General features: G+C 33.7%; 1 long non-coding RNA gene across 8 annotated transcripts in view; it reads right to left on the reverse strand.

The window, feature by feature from the left end:
- Window positions 1-21,834, reverse strand: part of LOC126947492 (uncharacterized) — a 200,526-nt gene that overhangs the window by 158,568 nt on the left and 20,124 nt on the right. For all 8 annotated transcript variants that reach the window (XR_007723101.1, XR_007723096.1, XR_007723097.1 and 5 more), the window contains exon 2: window positions 4,255-4,322. This is a non-coding gene — a long non-coding RNA (uncharacterized LOC126947492). The remainder of the gene's footprint in view (window positions 1-4,254; window positions 4,323-21,834) is intronic.

Genomic DNA, 21,834 nt, shown 5'->3' on the forward strand with positions numbered 1-21,834 from the left:
CAAGTACAGAGCATGTTGTTCTCGTAATATCCTCTGTCACTTGCCCTTCTTGCAGAGATTACAGCTCTTTCTTGCCTCATTAAAACTCAGGGAACATGCTGATGTAATTTTCTTTTACTCACTAAAGCTTACCATTTTTAATTGAATCAGAATACTTGAACTTTTAGAAATTTTAAGATTTATTTTCTGTATTTCTAGGCTTATTTTTCTTAATTATTTGTGCATTTTGCTGTCAGATACATTTTTAAAAATTAGTTTGCCTTTGCACTTAAAATAAGTATTAATTCTCATGCGTGAATCTCTGTATGGTGAGAAAGGAAAAGTGATATGAAAAAGAGAAAAAATATAGGTACATGTGATGGTTTTTTTCTTTAACTTATTTTATATGCTTCCTGACACTGTGGATACAACAGAGAAAGGGGTCCACTGTTTTTTTCTCCATTCTTTTTGTGTGTGCATTCATTTGCTTTATTTTTATTAATCATATTGTTTTTATTATCATTACCAACTGACCAAATAAAAAGTTAAATACTATATGTAGGGCATAAAGCACAATACTACAATAACTACCTATTTTCTTACCCAGTTTAGAAAATGAAACTTTGTCACCATTGGGAAGACTGCTCCCTGATACTACACATTTTCTGCTCCATCATAAGTAACCACTTCCCTGAATTTTGAGTTTAATATTTCCTTCTTTCATATAATTTTACCAAATATGCTATACATATTTATTTCTTTCAATAAGATATTCTTTACTTTTTATGAATATGTATATTATGTTTTCGCTTCCAAATCTTCTGTCTTGTTTTTTGACTATTATATTTCTGAGATTGATGCATGTTGTGTTTAGCTATAGTTCATTTCACTGTTGTACAGCATTCTACTGTGTGAATATACATTCCTTTATACCTTCTATTAATAATAGATTGCTTGTTTTGAGTACTTTGCTACTGTAAATAAAGATGCTGCAAACAGTTTGCACATGTCTTCTAGTACACATGTGCAAATCTTTCTCTAGTGCAGTGGTTCACACATTTTAGCTGTATCAGGATCACCTGAAGGGCTTATTTAAACACGATTGTTGAGCCTTAATCTTAGTGTTTCTAATTTTGTATGGCTGTGATGGGTCCCAAGATTTTATATGTCTAGCAAGTTCCTAAGTGATGCTGATGCTGCAGATCCGGGAACTAACTCTAAGAACAACTGCCCTGGAGTATATAGCTATGAGTAGAATTGCCTGGTCATGAAAAAACAGCAATCTCAAATTTATTATATAATGCCATGTTATTTTCCATATATTGCATTATATGGAAATAGACTGCCACCAGTAATGTGTATAAATGTTTTGATTTCTCCATATCCTTGCCAATATCTGTTAGTGTTATATTTTTTAATTCCTGCCAAACAGGTAGGTGTGACCTATTGTCTCCCTACAGTTTTGTTTTTCACTTCCCTAATTGAACAATAAAGCTGAGTGTATTTTCATATATTTGTTAACCATATATTCTTGCTCTTAGTTCCTTTTCTTCATTTATCCATTCGATTAGATTTATTTTTCTTACCAATTTACAGAATTTTCTCTATGATCTTTTAATGAAGACTCTTACATTCCATTTTTATTACCTACTATTTTTTCTTGAAGGGTTTGGGAGAAAATTGCTTGTATTTTTTCATCCATTTTGCTTAAAGGCTGAACACTTAGTTTCTTTGTAGGTGCTCAATATAGGTGTGATAATAACCATAGAATTATTTACTAAAAGCTTATCTATACCAAGTATCATATTATCTGATGAAGACTCATTCACTCCAAAACACTGCTCCAAAGTCAAAGCACAGCTTTTTCACTTGTTCTCCTATATTAGCCTCCCATCACTCCCACTCTACCTCCTCCTCTCCCACTTCTACCTTGTCTCTCCTACAGCTATTCCCCACTAAACACCCAGACTAATCTTTGCAAAGCACAAATCAAATCATCTCCTTCTCTGTGCAAATCCCTCCAATGGTTTCCCTTTATTGCACTTAGAATAACATTTCAATTCTTTGTCGTGGTCAAAAAAACCCAGAAATACTTCTCCATTCTTATTTTTGCCATTTTTCCCTTAAATAACCAAAGTGTAGCCATTCTCACCTTGCTGTTTCTCAAACGGTCTAAATGTATTCTTCCAGCAATGCCCTTTTCCCAGACATTCCTCAGAAGGGCTATCCAGACGACCCCATTTAAAATAGTTCTCTCTTCTCTTCTTCACACACATATACTCCCCACTCTTGCTGTATTTCTTTTCACAGAACTTTTCAACATCTGACATTATATTAGATATTTAATTTTTAATCATCTCCCTTCGTCCTCTAATAAAATGTAATCACAATAGGCTAATAAGATTTTTTTATTCATCCTAATATCTCAATGCCTAGGAGAGTTCCTAATAACAACTATGTTCTTTACAAATATTTACTATATAAGCTAATGAGTTCTCACACAATCCTCACAGTCCTTTTAGCTATATAATTCTTGAAAGCAGAGACTGGATAATATTCATCTTTATGCCGCTAGGATCCTAATACATGCTCTACAACACATTTAGTCACTCAATAAAACTATACAAGCCAATTAATAATGCACAAAGTAGGATTAGGTTTGTTTCACAGATAAGAAAATTGTAGTGCTTGCTTAAAAACACAGGACTCTGTTAGTCTTTAAAGCTATTCCGCTGTGCCACATTCTCTCTCAGCTTTACATCACAGCACACCAATGAGACATTGCAATCAAGATGACCAGATGGGTTAGGACGGTTCACACCAGTAACACAGCCTGAAAAACCTGTGACCACCAAAGAGCCCAGGAGATGAATTAGAATCCTCACTTTCCTATTTCTAAAGGAAGATCTTTTTCCATCTTCTATCACTTGGAAACACCTAAGGGAGAGAATATTTCTTCATTTGTTCAAAGTAGCCACATACTTTGGTAATATTTGAAAGGAATGGTAAGTTTTATAATGTTTAAATTTTATTGAGATATTTCTTATTTTGAATGGTGATTTGGGTGCAGATGTTTAACTCTGTCCTCTTCTAAGTTCCCACCAAAATGGCAAACACAAAAATATCTAGAAAACCTCTACATAAATCCTGGAAACAAGCAAAATGAGACCATATATATGCCAGAAATTTCAGGGAATTTCTGTTAGAAATACAAATCCAGATTAAATTAATTCATCTGGGATTAAATACATGTAAATTAAAAGAATATTTAATATAAATATAAAAAGGTAAGATTAAGAAGAATCAATGATCAAACAGGAAAAAAATCCCTACACTGAAAACAGAATTAAAGCATCAGATCAAAAAAAAATTTTTTTTCAAGTACTAGGCTAAGATTTTCATTTTGTTTGTTGTTAATTTCAAAGCCAACATTTAAAGTGAAATCTATACATTTCCATGCAGAAAGAAAAAGTAGCCTTTAAAATGACAAATAATAGAGAAATGCTTACTTCAGTTTAAAATAACTTGAAACATTTTAGTTAGAAGTTCAGAGATCTATTGTACAACATGGTGACTAGAGTTAATATAATGTATTCTTGCATTCTAAGAAAGTGGATGTAAAGTGTTTTTGGCACAAACATGAAAGATAACTATGTGGGTTATCATTTGTCATTTATCTGTCATTAGAATCTCTCCCTTTCACAGGAGATTAATCTATTTGTCATTATCTATTTGTCGTTACAATTATCTTCCTTACACAAAAGACGAAATGTTAAGAAACAATAGAGTAAGGTCTTAAGAATGTGTCACCTACCTAAATGATAATATGTGAATAAGAGCAAAAGAAAAAATTAAGAACTCTAATAAAAATAGCAAAGAAGAAGTATGAAAATAGTGAGTAATAAAATTAGTGAAACTTAAAATTAGGTATAAGATTGTTCTTAGAAAAGTTACAAAACAAAATGTCCCAAAAAAAATTCTATAAAGAGAAGAGACTCTTGCAAAATCTTACTCCAAAATCTTCTAAATAAATCTTGGAGATCACAGGAAGAAAGGATGAAGAAAACTGTCAAATTATCTGCTCACACAAAGGGAAGGAGTGCCAGTCCTTGTCCAATTTTCTCTCAGATCTACTGTTTGCCTTACCCTGGACCGTTCTGTATTACAGGGAAAGATTCCTACGGCCAGCATTTCTGGCTGGGGTTAGCATATTAAATAAGTTAGGAGGAAATAAGAGAGTAGAAAGAAAGGAAAATCAGGAAGATTTTCCCCTACCTCTGCCTTGAGTGGCATCTCTAACAGCAGCTGCAAATCCATCATGGTACCAGCTTCGGCCAGGTGACCTGAACAATGATAAAAACATATTATATGAAAAGAAGGTGAGTTATGCTATCTTCCAAAAAATAATTATCTAGATGAAAATGCTATAATTCCAAATTGAATATTACATCTGGAAGTTATTCCTATAAATATAAGAAAAGGAATATTGTTAGATTTATTGCTGGCATTTTAATAAAAGCTCTCATTTCTCATTCTAAGAGTCTTTTCATAGATATCTTTTAAAAAGGTCTGTTTTTAAATTGACAGATAAAATGATACTGTGTACAACATGATGTTTTGGAGTATGTGTACATTGTGAAATGAGTAAATTTATCTGATTGTTAACATGTGCATTATCTCACATAGTTATTCATTTTTGTGCCAAAAACACTTTACATCCACTTTCTTAGAATTTTTCAAGAATACATTGTATTAACTCTAGTCACCATGTTGTAAAATAGATCCCTGAACTTACTCCTCCTAACTAAAATGTTTCACATTATTTTAAACTGAAGTAAGCATTTCCCTATTAATATTTGTTTATCTGTTTATTTTAGTTCCCGAGTTTTGCTGCTATGAAAAGAAAAAAAAATACATCATAATGCAATAAATATTCTTGGGTGTGTATGTGTGTAAGCAAATCAGGGCGGGTGATCATATTTAAAGGAATGTATTTCCAAGATTATAAAATTGTTCTGTCAAAAGATATGTACAGATCACTTTTCCAAAACGGCAGAAATTTTTCACCTAACCACTAGCAGTAAAAGAAAATATTATTCTGTTAGCATCCCTACCAGCAACAGATTTTACCATACTTTTAAATTTTTGCCAGTCTTATGAGTATAAAGAGATATATAGATTTTACTTCAATTTATATCTCCACAGTTACTAACAAAACCTGGAGACATTTTATATTGGCAACTTCGATAGCAATTTTGTAAATTGTTGTTCATATACTTTTCCTATTGGGCTTTTAACATTGTTGTTTTAGTTCATAAGATCTCTTTTTGTCATAGATAAGTGTTTCCAATGCTTTTTACCTCATGACAACCAGAGAATTATATTTCTATATCATCATGGGGTAAACTGACTTAGCTGCAAATGTCTGTTTGTACCTTACCATGGGTAAATGGACTATGAGGCTGCTATTGACTGGGCTACAGTAGCCTGGAGATCCTAGCCACCTTCCAGATGAAAGGAATTCCAAAAGAATCAACATCTTGTCAGAGCTGTAACTCCTATCTGGTCTGATCACATGAGGTATTATTATAAAAAGTCTCCTAATTTATTATTTATTTAACTATTGACCTTATCCATCTAAAATGTTTACATTTTGTATGATCTAAAAATTTTACATTTTGTGTTGAAGCGTTCAGATTCCATGCCTTTTAAGTAATTTCCTTTCACTTCTGAATTTTACTGTAGCTTTTAAAAGGTTTTCATCCAAGTTTTTACAAACCACATATTATAAAACTCTACCATTATTCTCCCTGCATGTGAACATTTTAGAGGATACCAAAGAACGAAAATAAGAGAAACTTCTAATTTATGACAAATTATAGATACTTGTACTGGCTAAAATGAAACTAACATAAAAAAATCTGAAATACTTTGAATTAGGCACTATTTTAATATTTTTAAGAGAAAAGAATATGGTGTCATCTAAAAAGCTGGGACATTTTTGTTTTAGGTGCTGCTCAGTCCCTGATGTGGGAAGTCTAACAGTTTCTCAGGATCTCAGTGTTAAAACGTAAAAGATGTTTATTCCATTAAACAAAGTCATAGAGATTTCTTGCCACTCTAACAATCTGCAATTCTACTAATTTGCTGAGAATTACATGTTAATCATTCAGAAGAAACCAAAGGAAATATATTTTTGGTAGTATTTCCTTGCGGAAGCCCAGTGAAGATAATTCCCAGTGTTAGAAACTCGATTTTTATGTCACCCATGAGATTTCACAGTTTACAAAAAGTATTACCTCAGGGATATGTATTTAAAAAGAAATTCAAAAGACATAAATAAATTATGGAACACTAGGCAACTTGTAGAGGCATTTTGTCCATTCTTTTCATGTTATGCAACAGACTTTCATGAATCAAGATCAGTGTTCAAAATAAAGAGAGACATCAAAGCCACACAAGTATAACTGAAAATTGCATAGATTCTTAAGAATTACTGGAACTTGGGCTGATAATTTAAACAAACAAACAAAATACTAGACTGCTTCCACAACACTGACCAGAATCCAATCCTTATTTGATTCTGACAAAATTCCGTTAATCTTTCATCATTTTAATAGTTTCACTGATTTTACTGAGAGCCATAATTTATCATTTTTAATACAGTGCATACCCTAGGACAAAAAGGATGTTATTGCTATTATAAAAGCTGATCATATGCCCATTAATACTAACATCTGAACAAAATATCTTTGCTCTAATCACAGATGAAATTTGCTTCTTCTCCCCTTTCCTGTTCAAGACATGTTTCGTCTGCCTCCGAAGGATCCCTTTAAAATCTCTCTCCAAATGAAGTTCATTTAAGTGAGCTAGCATAGATGACCCTAAGAAAAAATCAAAAGAATCTAGCTTTCAAGGTCTAACTCTAGTCTGGACCCTTTTCCTCTAGGAAATCTTTCCAGATTACCCAAGCTACAGTGTTGTCTCCTCTAAATTCACAAAACTCTTTATCTAAATCGCTCACTTAGAAATTAATTGCATACTCTTGTTTTCACATTGCACTTTCATTGCAGACTCCCTTTTTTTCCCATTTTACTTTCAGGTTTAGATTTCTATTTATTTTTTCAAACCTTTATAGTTTTTCTTCCCAAGTAATCTCTAACTAAGATAGTTGAGGACAGAACTTTTGTTGTAATCTTGAGACCCAACTCCAATCAATTTGAATAATATCAGAGCAACAGAAAGGACAGAGTGAACATGGCCCAGTAGAATTGGAAGCTAGAATGTGGAAGACATCAAGACTTCCCTATTCTATCTATTGTCTTTTCTTTCATTGGTTTTAATTCTTTCTGGCTGCAGTTCACTGGGAGGGGAAAATAACCAGAAGAAAAAAATGGCCACTGATAATTGCAGGCTGATTTTTTCTTTTTTCATTCTTTGTAAGCTCTTCACCCAGAGACACAACTCTCCAACCCCAATCAAAAAAATCTTTGGGCAGAAGACTGATCGATCCATCTTGGATGACACTGTCATCTGTGGATGGAGGACTATGGACTAGACCCTTTAATGGCTCAGCTGCAGTGTTCAGCCTGTGGTTAGGAGGAGTTGACCTGTACAACTTTTATGTCATGGTTGTGAAGGAATAGTTTCCAGGAGAATGTAAATGCTCTGGCAGACAAGGCAATGTGTTCAGCAGTATTTCATAACTAACATCATGCTTTTCACAAATCAGATGCTGGAAAATTACTGATTCCACTATTATACTACTCGATTTCTTAACAATTTTATTACAATATAATTAATATACAATAGCATTTACTTAAAGTGGTTTTTGTATATTCACAGAGTTGTGCAACCATAACCATGATCTAATTTTAGAATATTCTCTGAATATGAAACTTGGTTTTAGTCCAGTGAGAGTTCCAATGTACAAAACTGTAAGATAGTAAGCTGGGGTTTTTTTAAGCCACTGAATTTGTGGTGGTTTATTATTGGTTTATAACAATAAGAAAGCAATATGGATTTAATCACCCTGAGATTCTATTTTCTCATATTTAAATTGAGCATAATAATGTATATCTCACAGGATTTTATGAGATTAAATATGATAATATGTGTGGTAGAAACTTCTAAAGACTCAGCACTAATAAATTTATCATTTACATTTTTAATTTTAATGTCCAAATATTTTACAGTTTATTGTAAAAGATTATGCAAAATAAAACATTTGTAAATATTGTACAAAACGGTGCTTTCTACCACCCTCAGATAATGAATCCTTTTAGATAATTAGGTAACTGGGAATTAAGCACAAACACATTCTTTTAAATTCTAAATTTTTTTAAGGAATCATTTTGAATTGCATCATACACTTTTCCAGTTTCTTTTTTTTTTTTTTTTTTTTTTTTTTGAGACGGAGTCTCACTCTGTCACCAGGATAGAGTGCAGTGGTGCGATCTCAGCTCACTGCAACCTCCACCTCCTGGGTCCAAGTGATTCTCTTGCCTCAGCCTCCTGAGTAGCTGAGATCACAAGCACGTGCCACCACGCCCAGCTAATTTTTGTATTTTTAGTAGAGACGGGGGTTTCACCATGTCGGCCAGGATGGTCTCGATCTCTTGACCTCGTGATACACCTTGGCCTCCCAAAGTGCTGGGATTACAGGCATGAGCCACCACGCCCAATGACAAATTGGTAGTGGTGGAATTGAAAACCATGCCCCCAAAGACACTGGAGACTTAATTCAGACTCTTAGACCACTCGGCCATGCTGCCTCTCCTTCATTTTCTTAAATACAGAACACCAAATGTAAATCAAATTTTTTGTGTCCTTGGGTTATCATGATGCATTATTTCACTCAGTTATAATCCTGTTGTACTCTCAGGGTCTGGAAGCTCTGTAGGCGTTATTTGTTTTTCCACTTGGGTTGGTTCCAAGTCATTGTTATTGTGAATAGTGCTGCAAAAAAACATAGGTGTGCATGTGTCTTTACAGTAGAATGATTTACAATCCTTTGGGTATATATCCAGTAATGGGATTGCTAGGTCAAATGGTATTTCTGGTTCTAGATCCTTGAAGAATCGCCACACTGTCTTCCAAAACGGTTGAACTAATTTATACTCCCACCAACAGTATAAAAGCCTTCCTATTTCTCCACATCCTCTCCAGCATCTGTTGTTTCCTGGCTTTTTAATGATCACCATTCTAACTGGCATGAGATGCTATCTCATTGTAGTTTTTATTTGCATTTCTTTAATGACCAATGATGAGGAGTTTTTTTTCATGTTTGTTGGCTGCATAAATGTCTTCTTTTGAGAAGTGTCTGTTCATATCCTTCACCCACTTTTTGATGGGGTTGTTTTTTTTCTTGTAAATCTCTTTAAGTTCCTTGTAAATTCTGGATATTAGCCCTTTGTTAGATGGATAGATTGCAAAAAAATTTCTCCCATTCTCTAGGTGGCCTGTTTACTCTGATGACAGTTTCTTTTGCTGTGGAGAAGCTTAGTTTAGTTAGATACCTTTGTCAATTTTGACTTTCGTTGCCATTGCTTTTGGCATTTTAGTCATGAAGTCTTTGCCCATGCCTATGTCCTGAATAGTACTGTGTAGGTTTTCTTCTATGGTTTTTATGGCTTTAGGTCTTACATTTAAGTCTTTAATCGATCTTGAGTTAATTCCTGTGTAAGGTGTAAGGAAGCGGTCCAATTTCAGTTTTCTGCATATGGCTAGGCAGTTTTCCCAACACCATTTATTAAATAGGGAATCCTTTCCCCGTTGCTTGTTTTTGTCAGGTTTTTCAAAGATCAGATGGTTGTAGATGTGCTGTGTTATTTCTGAGGCCTCTGTTCTGTTCCATTGGTCTATATATCTGTTTTGGTATCAGTAACATGCTGTTTTGGTTACTGTAGTCTTGTAGTATACTTTGAAGTCAGGTAGCCTGATGTCTCCAGCTTTGTTCTTTTTGCTTAGGATTGTCTTGGCTATATGGGCTCTTTTTGGTTCCGTATGAAATTTAAAGTAGTTTTCCCTAATACTGTGAAGAAAGTCAATAGTAGCTTGATGGGAGTAGCATTGAATCTATAAATTACTTTGGGCAGTATGGCCATTTTCACAATATTGAGTCTTCCTATCCATGAGCATGGGATGTTTTTCCATTTGTTTGTGTCCTCTCTTATTTCCTTGAGCAGTGGTTTGTAGTTCTCCTTGAAGAGGTCCTTCACATCCCTTGTAAGTTGTATTCCTAGGTATTTTATTCTCTTTGTAGCAATTGTGAATAGGAGTTCACTCATGATTTGGCTCTTTGTCTATTATTGGTTTATAGGAATGCCTGTGATTTTTGCACATTGATTTTGTATCCTGAGACTTTGCTGAAGTTGCTTGTCAGCTTAAGGAGATTTTGGGCTGAGACGATGGAATTTTCTAAATAGACGATCATGTCATCTGTAAACAGATTCAATTTGACTTTGTCTCTTCCTATATAAACACCCTTTATCTATTTATCTTTCCTGATTGCCCTGGCCAGAACTTCCAATACTATGTTAAATAGGAGTGGTGAGAGAGGGCGTCTTTGTCTTGTGCCTATTTTCAAAGGGAATGCTTCCAGGTTTTTCCCATTCAGTATGATATTGGCTGTGGGTTTTTCACAAATAGCTCTTATTATTTTGAGATATGTTCCATCAATACCTAGTTTATTGAGAGTTTTTAGCGGTGTTGAATTTTATTGAAGGCCTTTTCTGCATCTATTGAGATAATCATGTGGTTTTTGTCATTGGTTCTGTTTATGCGATGGATTACATTTATTGATTTGCATATGTTGAACCAGCCTTCCATCCCAGTGATGAAGCCAACATGATCATGGTGGGTAAACTTTTGATGTGCTACTGGATTCAGTTTGCCAGTATTTTATTGAGGATTTTTGCATTAATGTTCATCAGGGATATTGGCCTGAAATTTTCTTTTATTGTTTTGTCCCTGCCAGGTTTTGGTATCAGGATGATGCTGGCCTCAAAAATGAGTTAGGGAGGATTCTCTCTTTTTCTATTGATTGGAATAGTTTCAGAAGGAATGGTACCAGCTCCTTTTTGTACCTCTGGTAGAATTTGGCTGTGAATTCGTCTGGTCCTGGACATTTTTTTCATTAGTAGGCTATTAATTATTGCCTCAATTTCAAAACTTGTTATTGGTCTATTCGGGAATTCAACATCTTCCTGGTTTAGACTTGGGAGGGCGTATGTGTCCAGGAATTTATCCATTTCTTCTAGATTTTCTAGTTTATTTACGTAGAGGTGTTTAGAGTATTCTCTGATGGTAGTTTGTATTTCTGTAGAATCAGTGGTGATATCCCCTTTATCATTTTTTATTGTGGCTATTTAGTTCTTCTCTCTTCTCTGCTTTATTAGTCCGGCTAGCAGTCTATTTCATTAATCTCTTCAAAAAATCAGCTCCTGGATCCATTGATTTTTTGAAGGGTTTTTCATGTCTCTATCTCCTTCGGTTCTACTCTGATCTTAGTTATTTCTTGTCTTCTGCTAGCTTTTGAATTTGTTTGCTCTTGCTTCTCTAGTTCTCTTAATTGCAATGTTAGGATGTCGATTTTAGATCTTTCCTACTTTCTCCTGTGGGCATTTAGTGCTGTAACACTGCTTATAACATTTATTGCTAAACATTGCTTTAGCTGTGTCCCAGAGATTCTGGCATGGTATGTTTTGTCTTTGTTCTCGTTGGTTTCAAAGAACTTATTTATATCTGCCTTAATTTCATTATTTACCCAGTAGTCATTCAGGAGCAGCGTGTTCAGCTTCCATGTAGTTGTATGGTTTTGAGTGAGTTTCTTAATCCTGAGTTCTAATTTGATTGCTCTGTGCTCTGAGAGACTGTTATGATTTCCATTTTTTTTGTTTTGTTTTGTTGAGATGCAGTCTCACTCAGTCACCCAGGCTGGAGTGCAGTGGTGATATCTTGACTCACTGCAACCTCTGCCTCCTGGGTTCAAGGGATTCTCTTGCCTCAGCCTGCTGAGCAGCTGGAATAACAGGCGCCCGCCACCACACCCAGCTAATTTTTGTATTTTTAGTAGAGATGGGGTTTTGCCATGTTGGCCAGGTTGGTCTCAAACTCCTGACCTCAAGTGATCTGCCCACCTCTGCCTCCCAATGTACTGGGCTTACAAGCGTGAGACACTGCACCCAGCTGCCAAGAGTTTACAATTATTTAGTGTTTGCTATGTTCCAAGCACTACTTAAGCACTTTACAATATTACTTCGTGTAATGTTCACAACTAACTTGTTATATGGGCACTATTGTGTTACCATTTTACACATGAAGAGATTGAAGCACAGAAGAATATGAGCTCTTAAACACTATGCCATTCTGCTACCTGTAGCAACCTCTGACCTTCTAATTGGTTTTTTATAGTTTTCTTTGGACTTAAAAATAAAATAAGGAAATGGGAGAAAGTTATGGGTCAAATATGCACAAATACACATTAAGTGAGGGATGAGGCCTGATAAGGTTTTCTGTGAATGCCTTGTACGAATTGCATGGCATGGATCCTAGGATCTATTCTCAGATGAATGAAATATGATGTATTCAGAGCTAAATTCTGAATGACTAAAGTCTTAAACAAAAATGGTCACCTGTATTTTGTGAAAATTCATCCCCTCGAATTTACTTTAAAAACAACCTTTTAACATCACATTATGAATCAGAAATAGTGCTTACAAAGACTTTTTAAAATTTTTTAATCAAAAGGGATGACTAGCTCATCACGCCTGCAGGAAAAATTTTGTAAGTATATACAATGTTCTTTCCAGATGATACAATAAGGAAGGAAAACTTTGATTTAACAGAATTTTGGCAAGAAGTAAAGACTTAGAGCATCAAACTAAAAATTATATCAAATTTACCTGATTATGGTAATAATATGAATACTCCATTCAACATATTGTTGCCAGATAAATTGCCCAGCATGTTTTCAAGCTGGCTAGAGAAGTCTATGTACTCATGTTTTCTGCAAATCAACAAAGCCAAATTACTTGAAAATGTCTATAAACAGTAACCACTGCAATTCCAGAAGAGAGATTTGGGTGGGCAGTGTGATTCAACAAGGTTCACATTCTCAGGTTACAAAGAATAACTATAATAAACTTCTGTATACCTGAGATAGGAATGGACTATGTCTTGTTTTATTTCGTAGACTCCGAAGGATAAAATTGACTCTTTTTACATAAGTAATTATACCTAAATTGGATCACATCCAATGGGATGAGATATTTAATTTTTTTAATTAAAAAAGTAAAATATATTGTTTTGTTTTTGCTTCTCCCCTCCTCTGCATCTCCCCCTTTCCTCAGACATGACCTCACCCATTCAAGATAATGCATGTTGACACCGGATATACATTCCTTTTTGCTTTTACCTTTCTTCCATGTTCATATAAATATATGCATGTGCATATGTGTCTTTGTATATATATACACACATACACATAGAGACACAAATATCCTCACACAGATATAGATACACATACATTTATGTCCTCATTTGCACAAAAGTTTTTGCTTCTTGCTTTGTCCTGGGATTTGACTTTATTTCTCAGATTTTGCCACTACTCATAGTGCTAAAGAACTTTGAATGTCATATTTGTTTTCATATTTCTTTAGGATAGATTTCCAGAATTAAGACTTCTTGGTCAAAGGGTTTTGTGTATTTTTTTTTTTTGTAATGTATATTGCCGAATTGCTTTCCCACAAAAGACTGAAACTTTTCACATTTGACCTTTTTCATCATTATTGTGAACAATGGGTAGAGTCTTAAAATATTTTCCAGGCTGATAAGCATTCAACAATGTGTCTTTATTAATTTAACTTGCATTTCTGTAACTAGCAGTGGGGTTAACAATTTTTTCTACTTCATTTGGCAATTTAGATTTTCTTTTCTGTGAACTAACTTCATATTATTTGACAATCTTTGTATTGGGTTGTATGTTTTTCTTGAGAATTCTTAAAATCATGTGTATATATTAATCTTTTGGTTCTTATCTATTTTTCAAACTTTTTTCCAAATCTATTATTTATCTATTGATTTTGATGTTCCAACTTTCAAATATTTTTGAAAAATATTATCAACCATCTCTATATCCTGTTAGTTGTTTCTGAATTTCTGGTCTTGGAAAAAAAATCTCTAACTTTGAGATGTATATGTAGCTTCCCAGATATTTTTCTAAGCTATTCATTTAATTTTTAATATTTAAATATGGAGCTATCCAGAAAATGATGTTCTAGGTGATGATACAAAGCAAGGGCACAATTTTACACTTTTTTTTAAAATATGGCAGCCACTTTTACCACATTGTTTGTGCCTATGCCATCCCACTCAGTGGAAAGTCTACCATTGTCACATTTGAATTCTCATTTATGCTTGGATCTATTTCTGGATTGTCTAGTTCATTCCACTGATCTATTTGCTTATTCCCTTGGACTACCACTGATTTGATTATAATGACTTTATAATATGTTTTGGATCTATAAAGAAAGAATTTTCTTATTTTTCATTTTTTAAAGCTTCTGGCTATTGATGACTTTATTATTCTATATAAAATTCAAGATCATTTTATTCATTTATGAGAAAAGCCCTATTGATATTTCTATATGACTTATAAAAGAGGAGCATTTTTATTACATAAATTTTTCAGGAAGGTAAATTTGACTTTAGGTTTAGTTTTCTTTTTTATGCTTCCCAGAAAAACTCATACAAACTGGCCTACAGGGAGATGCCTTTATTTGAAGTATAAAGTATAATATAAATCTTCGGAATAATTCTAGCAATATGACATTTTATTCCTCTGTGTACACATAGAAAACAGAAGGTTAAGTTTCCATAGAAAACAAAAAGAAAAACATTTCATTTTATTACTCCCCTTTGTATCTCAAGAGAATAATTTTTTACAATGTTTTGTGGTCAATAATGGAGCTACAGAGGCATAAAATATCATATTTTCCTTATTTTCTTAATTCACATGTACAGTGTCTAACATCCTTTCATGCTTGTGGTCTGGCATAGTTTACTGTAATGTACACTAATACACAATTAGGATATATTTCAGCCTGAGACACTTGACCAAATACTAGATAGGAAATCCTATCATTCAATACATCTGTTCTGAAAGCAAATAACAATATTTTCATTTTATAATTTTTCTTAGGAGTACATATATTTCTTTATTTTTCAAACAGCCCTTACATTTTGTGATACTTTAAAAAACAAAATTTAATTGCAACAAAGAATATCATTTTGCAGTTTAATGGAAAGAACTTATGTTTGGCACTCTACAAAGTTAAATTCAAATCCAGACTCTACTGTATGACCTTGGGCAACTTTTGTAACCATTTTGAGTCTCGGATTTTTCATGCTTAAGATATGCTGAATTTAGAAAACTTCTGAGTGATTTCCAAGAATTTAACAGGACTAAAAGATCTAGTACTGTGCCTGGCAACTGAAAGTTTCCAAATATTACTACTTTTGTTAATAGTAGAAAATCAGGCTTTATTCATAACAATTATACTATGCATCTACTTATTTATTGTTATTAAAAATAAGGCTCATTTTTTCGTAACAAAGTCATGTAATTTCATTTTAAAATCCATTAATTGTTTCACTCAAGATAAACATAGTTAGCACTAATTTTGAGTCAGTACCACCCTATGCACAAAGTATACAGATGTAAATTGGACAGGTGAGTTCCTTTCTATGGCGGTGTTTACATTTTAGGGAAGAAATATATGTGTGTGTGTGTATATATATACACATATATATAAAGAAATTATCAAAATAAAGATTTTGAAAAGCATTAGCAATAAACAACACATGTGACAAAGTGAGGAGTGTATAGCAGTTACAGGTTTGAAAGTTTCATCTGAACAGTTTAAAAATGTTCATAATATATACGCTATTTTATTTCAAGAGCAAAATAAGTATTTTTTAAATTGGGAAATAAATATATCCTTTAAAGAAATTGATTATATAATTTGCAATTAGTACCTCAATTACTTAATGGATGCTTCAATTAACACAATATTTTTGAGGATCTAGAATGTTCTAATTACACCTCATACATTATTTGGTCAGAGACATACAGAGATTTATAAAAGATAGTTCATGTCCTCAATATAAGTAACTGTAACAATGTGATTAAGAGTATATAAGGGATTTGCATAAAGTGATACAGCCTCCCAGAGAAGAGTACTTGAAAATGCACTCTGCAACAAATAAGTATCTACAGCCGTCTTACACTTGTAAACTTTTAATAAAAACTTTGCTGATAGTAAAATAGTAACACCTATACCTCACTTAATTATCAAACCATTGAATCCTTAGAGTAGGACTTATTGAAATTCAACAGCACGTCTTCTCTTTTTTATATGTCTTTAACGTCTTTTCAAATATCACCGATTTCTTCCTTTACACTAATCAAGTGAAGATATTTGCTTGAAAGAAAGCTCTTAGAAAAGGCCCTGTCTTCAGAGTACTTTCTCTTTCATCTGGGGAAATGAAAAGAGAAAGTTGTCTTCATCAAGTCCATGAAAAAAACCTCACTGCCTGACCCAGATTTACTCCTGCTCACACATTCCTGTTTTACTCAGAAAATCACCACTTTCACATTTATCTAAACCAAATGTCGTCCTTGAGTTGTATTCTATACTGCCACTGCCCACATCCTGTTGTCCACCAGTGTCCCCTGGGTCCCCTCACCTCTTCATTCTCATGGCAGCTCCCTTGGATTACGTCCATATCACCTTTATCCAGGATAACAGCAATGACTGCCTAATTACTCTCCCACATGGTCTGTCCATACTTTCAGTCTACTAGAGCTAATTTTTAAATTGCAGAGTGTAATTTTATTACTCTACTTTATTACCTCCATGAAAAAAATATCATCCAAACTCTTGTCCTGCCTTACTTCTGGTTGCACTGTCCCTTCTGCTCAATGATCCAGATACAAGTTACTTGCCATTATTGCAGAATACCCCAGACTATTTCACTTTTTCATAGAATGTTCTTGACTCCATTAGCCATCTGAGAAACTCAGACTTCATGATGGAGTTCAAACATCCCTTCTTTTGGGGTGTCTTTCTCCCAGTCTGAAGCAGAGCAGTGGCTGTTAAGTCTGTGATCACATTGTTAGCACACTGAATTATCAGCATCAGCTCTAGACCAAGAGTTCCTCATGGATGGAAACTGTGCCATAGTCATCTAAGCATCTAGCACAGTTCTTCCTAGGAAAATTCCCTGACTCCTTTCCCAACTTTGAAGTCCATTTCAATATGAAAATAAACACGGAGACAACTCATAATTTGGTTCTTAGAGCCAATTACCAAGTGTGTGGTCACCAAGAGGAGAAATGACTCTTAGCAGGTCTTACTCCTGACCATAAAGACTACGACTTTTGCTATCACTAGAAACATGGAATTAATCATTATGCCTTCTGGATTTGGGCACATGCCTGCAAATGTGAAGAAACAGTCAATAGATAGTAATACACAGTAAGATGGTAATTGGTTTATCTAATAAACTATAAATTCCCCAAATGTAGTTTCAATTGAAAATTATGCTTAAAGGGATCAACCTCCCTAACAATGTAAGAAACCATTTTTGAATATTCAAGAATGAGAGCACCATGATGATTTACATATAAAGTCATAGTCCATAATTTTTCATTCCCATTGAGATGAAAGGTAGCCAAGACCATAAACAGACACATTTTTGCAAGGTCTTATATAAAAAATTCAGTATCAGTAGAATACATGTTGAGTTATTACCAAGAAATTGCCTCACTGGTCCATATTCAAAGGAGAGGTAATCTATTCTTTACATTGTTTTATTCACATTAGCCTCAGGGGAAAATGGAAAAATGTAGAAGTTTAGATAAGTCTACATCTCACATCTATCATAAATATAGTAATAGAAGGAGTTTCTCAGGCAAGAAAGTCAGGAAACTAATTTTTTGCTATAAAGCAAATACAATGAGTAAGCACCTATTAATATGCCTAGTATTTCTCAGAACTTGAATGTTCTTACCCAGGACAACCCAATAACGTGAGCAATATACTTTCAAATGGGAAAAGGACAAAATGTTAAGTGCTGAGCAATTTCCCCTCTCTATTTTATTTTTTAAAAACCCTATTCTTTCACTATATATTTCATCTTCAACATTAATTTCTTCCTTAACCTAAATTTTTTACTATATCACAACTTTTTCTCTTCATTTCTCTTGTCTATCCAAGACATGACAGTGCCTTATTTAGACTATCATCTTGGGCTTTTCTATTTATCAAAAGAGTTTTCCTTCCCCCAAAAGGAAAACTAAATCTTTTAGCAACTAATAAATCCACTTACAGTCCACTGACTACCTCAGTTTAGAAAATTTATACATCAGTCTTTTCTCTTTTTAATAAAGTCGGGAGAGTATGAGAACAGTTACTAAGTCAAACTACTTTGATTGTGAACTGCTATTTTTAAAGTACCAAAACACATGCTGCCCCAAATACTGCCTGCTCCCCAAACTCCCATTCCAACTGTGAACAATTGGAGACCTAATCTCCCACCCTTTACTCAGAACTACCTGAATTGCCCCCACCTGCTCCAAGCATCAAGTTCAGGGCGAGCAGTAACAGTAGACACATCTGGCTTAAGTTAAATGTTGCACTTCATTCTTCTTTATACATTTATTGCTATAAAATATATTGCCACCTCAATATGTACTATGAACAGCATGTTTATAAGGATAAAAGTTGATTCAATTGGGCCAGAGTGGTCCTATGCCCAGATTGACCAGGAAATTTTTAAAAATAATTTCCACTTTTATTTTAGATTATATGTACAGATTTGTTATATGGATATATTGTGTGATGCTGAGATTTGGAGTATGAATGATTCCTTCACCCAGGTAGTACATAGTATTCAGTAGGTAGTTTTTGAGTCCTTGCCGCTCTCCCTTTCTCACCCCTCTAGTAGTCCCCAGTGTTTATTTTTTGCATCTTTATGTCAATGAGTGCACAATGTTTAGCTCCCACTTACAAGTGAGAACATGTGGTATTCGTTTTTCTGTTTCTGTTAATTCGCTTAGGATAATGGCCTCCAGCTGCATCCATGCTGCCGCAGAGGACATTGGACAGAAACCAGGTGATTTTCATGAAGACTCAGATGGCAATGGACTGCCCTGCAGGAGAGAGCTTTGTAGATAGCCAAGTTCTAGGATGAAGTCCTTAATGTGAGTTAGGTTTTGTATCTCAAAAGTATCTGTATAATGTCATATCAAAGGCTCTTAGTAAACAAATGATGTAAAAAATGTTGAGGTTATGTTTCATTACAGTAGTAAACAAGAACTGTTCACATTAGTTACAATGAAAAGAATTGTTAAAGAGGGACATGGATTGGAGATTTAAATATATTTCACATTTAGATTTTTATTTGAATTGCATTTATTTTAATCACATTTGACATATTCCATTACTACATTTGTTTCTTGTTCTATTTTAAGTATTAATAACTTTAAGGGTCTTTCCTTTTACAAATAACTTATGATAAATAATAATTGCTGAAATTAACCTTATTGCAGAAAAAACTATGTTTTGATTTTCTGAAATATTTGCATTTTAATAACACATCAGGAGTATACATAAAATTTAAGTCTTCTCAAAATGCTGTCATTGAGACTTTTCAGTTTTAACTTTAGCATTGTTTTCCTACAATGTGTCTTTCTAATATAATTCTTTCTTCGAGATACAATCAGAATCATTATTTTCTCACACTTATCTCTTTGAATGATGAAACATAATAGATGTACATGGATTACCTACTTACCCAAGGCAGTTTCTGATTTCTTGAAATTTGAAATACAATATTTATTAAAGACGTGAGTTGACAAAAAGTGAATCAGTCCAGCTCACAAAGAGTTATTTACAGTTCACTATTTCAATCAGAGCTATATTAATGAAAATTACTGTGTAGCTCTGAAGTTTAAAAATGAGTTAATAAAGTAAATATAATTCTGAGGTTTGAGATACTTGAGCTGATTCACATTAGATGCAATGTTCTATGTATTATTATGTTAGAGCTACAACTTGATTGACTTAGAATGATTTGTTAAAACAATTTACCACTGGAATATTGAGATGGAAAGCAAAACAAAAAACTCCATCCCCTTACTTTCTTGTTCCTTAGTATAGTGCATGTGAGTTCACATATTCATATTGAGAGTGTATTTATTCATGAACTCCTTCGGCGAAATTAGCACAAATTACTTACCACAAACTTTGCAAGGCCCTGGAAAAATGAAGACAGAAAAGCAATGGGAAAAAACAAACAAAAGCAAATTTAAAATGTATTATCATTGCATACTTCACATCATAGAACTTCAGTGGATAGAGTGAGCAGGTAACACATGCCTTTTCAGTCAAGGACAACTGTACAATAATGGTCAAGTTATTTGTTTTCATTAATTCCTTTGACTAAATAGGAAATTAAAAGCCCAGATTTACACATACTTCCCAACAATTTCTGCATCTTCAATTAACCACTAACATTTTTAGAAAAAAATTCTGGTTTTAAAAAAAAGGAAATAAAGATTATAACTTTTACATATGACAAGATGCTAGATTAAATAACTTGCTGCACTCAAACAATGAAACATCTAGAAATCCTAGAAAAGGACAAAATAATTCCTTTTAAAGAATCTATTAAAAAATAAAGGAAATACCAAGTGGCTGATATCAAGGGGAATAGTCTATTTTAGAGTGAGGAGAACAAATTTATTCTGGGAATATCCTAGTAAGAGATATTCAGCAATAAAGAGATTTCAGCAATAAAAGGCTTAGAAATGGAATGAACTATTAATTCTAAACAATACAATTGGAGCAAAATTCCCACAAAAAACTGTGACCCTCCAAGAACTACAGCCTCGAGGAAAAATAATAATAGCAATAACAATAATAATAATAATAATAATAATAAACTAATGAGAAGTCCATTCACACAAAGAGATTAGAAGGGAGGTTTTTTTCCTCGTAGTCTAGGCCCTATGGGTCTGAAAAACAAAATAAATAAAGACACTTTTTAAGAATTTGTAAGCATAAGCCAACCACCATTTAGGTTTAAAAAGTTGACAGATCTGTGGCGAAAGCAAAATAAGCTTTGACTGATAAAACAATAATAAGCTCTAATTCAAGGATTAAGAAAAAAAGTAGAGAAAGGACTCTGGAAAGCAATAACATGCAGTAGAGCCAAGATGGCTATCCCCACTTTAATTTGCATAGGACAATGGCCTCCAGCTGCATCCATGTTGCAGCAATAAACATGATTTCCTTTTCTTATGGTTGTGTAGAATTCCAGGGTGTATATATAAAACAGTTTTTTCCTTTTAATTCAGTCCACCACTGATGGGCATCTAAGTTGATTTCATGTCTCTGCTATTGTGAATAGTGATGCAATGAACAAACACGTGTATGTGTCTTTATGGTAGAATGATTTACATTATTTTGGGTGTATATCCAGTAATAGGATTGCTGTATTGAGTGATAGTTCTGTTTTAAGTTCCTTGAGAAATCTCAAAACTGCTTTTCACAGTGGCTGAACTAATTTATATTCCCACCAGCAGTGTATAAGTGTTCGCTTTTCTTCACAACCTGGCCAACATGTTATTTTTTGACTTTTTAGTGATAGCTACCCTGACTAATGTGAGATGGTATCTCATTATGATTTTGATTTGCATTTCTCTAATTATTGTTTATGCTGAGCATATTTCATATGCTTATTGGCTGCATTTAAGTCTTCTTTTGAGATGTGTCTGTTCATGTCCTT

The sequence above is a fragment of the Macaca thibetana genome, chromosome 2 (genome assembly GCF_024542745.1).
Source record: "Macaca thibetana thibetana isolate TM-01 chromosome 2, ASM2454274v1, whole genome shotgun sequence".
In the NCBI taxonomy this organism is placed as follows: domain Eukaryota; kingdom Metazoa; phylum Chordata; class Mammalia; order Primates; family Cercopithecidae; genus Macaca; species Macaca thibetana.